This window comes from Bison bison, unplaced genomic scaffold (genome assembly GCF_000754665.1).
Source record: "Bison bison bison isolate TAMUID 2011002044 unplaced genomic scaffold, Bison_UMD1.0 scf7180017864181, whole genome shotgun sequence".
In the NCBI taxonomy this organism is placed as follows: domain Eukaryota; kingdom Metazoa; phylum Chordata; class Mammalia; order Artiodactyla; family Bovidae; genus Bison; species Bison bison.
The window spans coordinates 13,597,702-13,602,381 of NW_011494753.1; positions in this window are offsets into that span (position 1 = coordinate 13,597,702).

Here is a 4,680-nt window from a genome sequence, read left to right on the forward strand (position 1 = left end):
CACAGTTTGTTGTGATCCACACAGTCAAAGGTTTTGGCATAGTCAATAAAGCAGAAATAGATGTTTTTCTGGAACTCTCTTGTTTTTTTACATGGGTCATGGTGGAGAGTTCTGACAATAGGTGGTCTACTAGAGAAGGGAATTGCAAACCACTTCAGTATTCTTGCCTTGAGAACTCAAAGAACAGTATGAAAAGGCAACAAGATAGGACACTGGAAGATGAACTCCCAGGTCAGTAGGTGCCCAATATGCTACTGGAGATCATTGGAGAAATAACTCCAGAAAGAATGAAGAGACAGAGCCAAAGCAAAAATAGCACCCAGTTGTGGATGGGACTGGTGATAGAAGCAAAGTCCAATGCTGTAAAGAGCAATATTCTATACGAACCTTGAATGTTAAGTGCATTCAAGTCCATGCCTTGAATCATGGCAAATTGGAAGTGGTCAAAGAGGAGATGGCAAGTGTGAATGTCAACATTTTAGGAATCAGCGAACTAAACTGGACAGGCATGGGTGAATTTAACTCAAATGACCATTATATCTACTACTGCGGCAAGAATCCCTTAGAAGAAATGGAGTAGCCATCATAGTCAACAAAAGAGTCTGATACGCAGTACTTGTTTGCAGTCTCAAAAATGACGGAATGATCTCTGTTCATTTCCAAGGCAAACTATTCAATATCATGGTAATCCAAGTCTATGCCCCAGCCAGTAATGCTGAAGAAGCTGAAGTTGAATGGTTCTATGAAGACCTATACAAGACCTTATAGAACTAACACTCAAAATAGATGTCCTTTTCATTATAGGGGACTGGAATGAAAAAAATAGGAAGTCAAGAAACACCTGGAGTAACAGGCAGATTTGGCTTTGGAGTACAGAATGATGCAGGGCAAAGGCTAATAGAGTTTTGCTAAGAGAACGCACTGGTCATAGCAAAGACCCTCTTCCAAAAACACATGAGATGACTCTACATGGACAATACTGAAATCAGATGATTATATTCTTTGCAGCCAAAGATGGAGAAGTTCTATACAGTCAGCAAAAACAAGACTTGAAGTTGACTGTGGCTCAGATCATGAACTCATTATTACCAAATTCAGACTTAAATTGAAGAAAGTAGGGAAAACCACTAGACCATTTGGGTATGACCTAAATCAAATCCCTTATGATTATACAGTGGAAGTGAGAAATAGATTCAAGATATTAGATCTGATAGACAGAGTGCCTGAAAAACTATGGATGGAGGCTCATGACATTGTACAGGAGACAGGGATCAGGACCATCCCCAAAAAAAGAAATGCAAAAAAGCAAAATGGCTGTCTGAGGAGGCCTTACAAACAGCCATGAAAATAAGAGAATCAAAAAGCAAAGGAGAAAAGGAATGTAGAGTTCCAAAGAATAGCAAGGTGATATAAGAAAGCCTTCCTCATTGATCAATGCAAAGAAATAGAGGAAAACAACAGAATGGGAAAGACTAGAGATCACTTCAAGAACATTAGAAATACCAAAGGAATATTTCATGCAAAGATGGGCTCATTAAAGGACAGAAATGGTATGGACCTAACAGAAACAGAAGATATTAAGAAGAGGTGGCAAAAATGCACAGAAGAACTACACCAAAAAGATCTTCATGACCCAGATAATCACAATGGTGTGATGACTCACCTAGAACCAGACATCCTGGAATGTGCAGTCAAGTGGACCTTAGGAAGCATCATTACAATGTTAGTGGAGGTGACGGAATTCCAGTTGAGCTATTTCAAATCCTAAAAGATGATGCTGTGAAAGTGTTGCACTCAACACGCCAGCAAATTTGGAAAACTCAGCAGTGGTCACAGGATTGGAAAAGGTCAGTTTTCGTTCCAATCCCAAAGAAAGGCAATGCCAAAGAATTCTCAAACTACTGCACTTTTGTACCCATCTCGCACGATAGCAAAGTAATGCTGAAAATTCTCCAAGCCAGGCTTCAACAGCACATGAACTGTCAACTTCCAGATGTTCAAGCTGGATTTAGAAAAGGCAGAGAACCAGAGATCAAATTGGCAACATCCGTCAGATCATCAAAAAAGCAAAAGCATTCCAGAAAAACACTGAAAACATTAGCAAAGACAATAAGTAGTTAAAAGGAGGCATGTATAGACATATAATTAATTCAGACTTTCAAGGAAAATATAATCACAGAAATTAAAAATCAAATAAGTGCATTATATGATAAATTAGATGTTTAAAGAGAAAGTTCATAAACTAAAAGAAAGATGGGAGAAAATTGTCCCAAATGTAACACAACTATATAAAGCAGAACATGCTAAGGAGAGGTGAATAGGAGGCATGATGAGCAGACAAAGATGAACTCAACCTTTGTCTAAAGTATATTGCAAAGGAGAAAACAAAGAAAAGATAAAAAAATTTAATATTTAAAAAGCAGAGAGTTTTCATATTTAGGATTTATAAAGCATCTTGAACAGAATACATAGAATAACTCCATGATTAGATGATCACACTGAAACTTTAAAATATAAACCAAAAAAGGAGTATTTTATGGGAACTGAAGCTAAACCATTGCATCTTTAAAAGTAAAATTCTTTAAAAGTAAAATCACACTCCCCTCACAAAAATAACAGCCACAAAAGCAGAAATCAGAAGATAATGGGATAATAACAGCAAAGTAATGAAAGAAAATGATTGTTGACCTAAATTCTGAGTTCGGATGAAGAGTAATTCAATGTAGAGAGCAAATGAAAGACATAATTAGACAACAAAAAGGAGAGATAATTTGCCACTAACAGAACCTCTCTAGAGTAACTACTAATGGATAAACTCCAATAAGAAGGAATCTCAACTCAGAAGGAACAAATAAGATAAAAAAAAAAAAAAATTTGAAGAAGTAGATCAGTAAATATGTGAGTTGATCCAACTAAAAGTCAGTTGTATAAAATTATAATAATGTCTTGAACAGTTTTGAAAACAAATTGAAAATAAAATATTGCAAAACAATAACAGATAAGATTATGATGACGGTATGAGAGGAGCTCGGAATTAAAAATTCTAACATGTTTATATTATTTGGGAGACAAGATTATCAACTTATTTTCAGTCAAGTTTAAGTTAAAATTATAAACAAATGGTGGCAAGTATATTCACAGTTGCTAATGCAGACAAGATACAAAAGCAGTTTTAGGATTAAAAACTGATAGTAATAAATGACATAAATTGCTAGGAAGATTTAACAAGGTGTCTATGTTACGTCTATATTATGCAGCATATTCTATGACACACAGTTCACAAAAATAAAATCTAAGTGAATGAAAACCTAAATTTTTAGATTTATTAAAGAAATTAAGCCCTATAGACTAATATCTCAGGAGAGTAAAAGATCTCAGTAGGGCACAAGGAGCAAAAAAATTGATATTAGTTTGATAAATTTGATTTTAATAAATCCAAAACTTTATTACAACAACATAAATTATAAATGACTCATTAACAAAAATGGTAGATTTAAGAGAATATATATACTAGGCAAATGATTAACATTTGCCTTAATAACATGTATTAAGCATCAATGCAACCCAATTGAAAAGGAGTAAGCAGTGAAATCAGAAAAATAATGGAAAAAGCGGTCTCAGCACACATCCACTCTCAGAAATCCAATTTAACAACCACCCAGAGTTGAAAATAAAGGTAAACAGTAAATCCTTGTTTATCTATTTCATATATGATAATGTCCATATTCATCATGGTCAACATATTCATAACCATCATGGTCAACAAAAAGAGTGCAAAATGCAGTACTTGGTTGCAATCTCAAAAATGACAGAATGATCTCTGTTCATTTCCAAGGCAAACCATTCAATATCACAGTAATCCAAGTCTATGGCCCAACCAGTAACGCTGAAGAAGCTGAAGTTGAACGGTTCTATGAAGACCTACAAGACCTTTTAGAACTAACACCTCCAAAATGATGTCCTTTTCATTATAGGAGACTGGAATGCAAAAGTAGGAAGTCAAGAAACACCTGGAGTAACAGGCAAATTTGGCCTTGGAATACGGAATAAAGCAGAGCAAAGACTAATAGACTTTTGCCGAGAAAATGCACTGGTCATAACAAACACCCTCATCCAATAACACAAGAGAAGAATCTATACATGGACATCACCAGATGGTCAACACTGAAATCAGATTGATTATATTCTTTGCAGCCAAAGATGGAGAAGCTCTATACAATCAGCAAAAACAAGACCAGAAGCTGACTGTGGCTCAGATCATGAACTCCTTATTGCCAAATTCAGATTTAAATTGAAGAAAGTAGGGAAAACCACTAGACCATTCAGATATGACCTAAATCAAATCCCTTATGATTATACAGTGGAAGTGAGAAATAGATTTAAGGGCATAGGTCTGATAGATAGAGTGCCTGATGAACTATGGACTGAGGTTCGTGACATTGTACAGGAGACAGGGATCAAGACCATCCCCATGGAAAAGAAATGCAAAAAACCAAAATGGCTGTCTGGGGAAGCCTTACAAATAGCTGTGAAAAGAAGAAAAGTGAAAAGCAAAGGAGAAAAGGAAAGATATAAGCATCTGAATGCAGAGTTCCAAAGAATAGCAAGAAGAGATAAGAAAGCCTTCTTCAGCGATCAATGCATAGAAATAGAGGAAAACAACAGAATGGGAAAGACTAG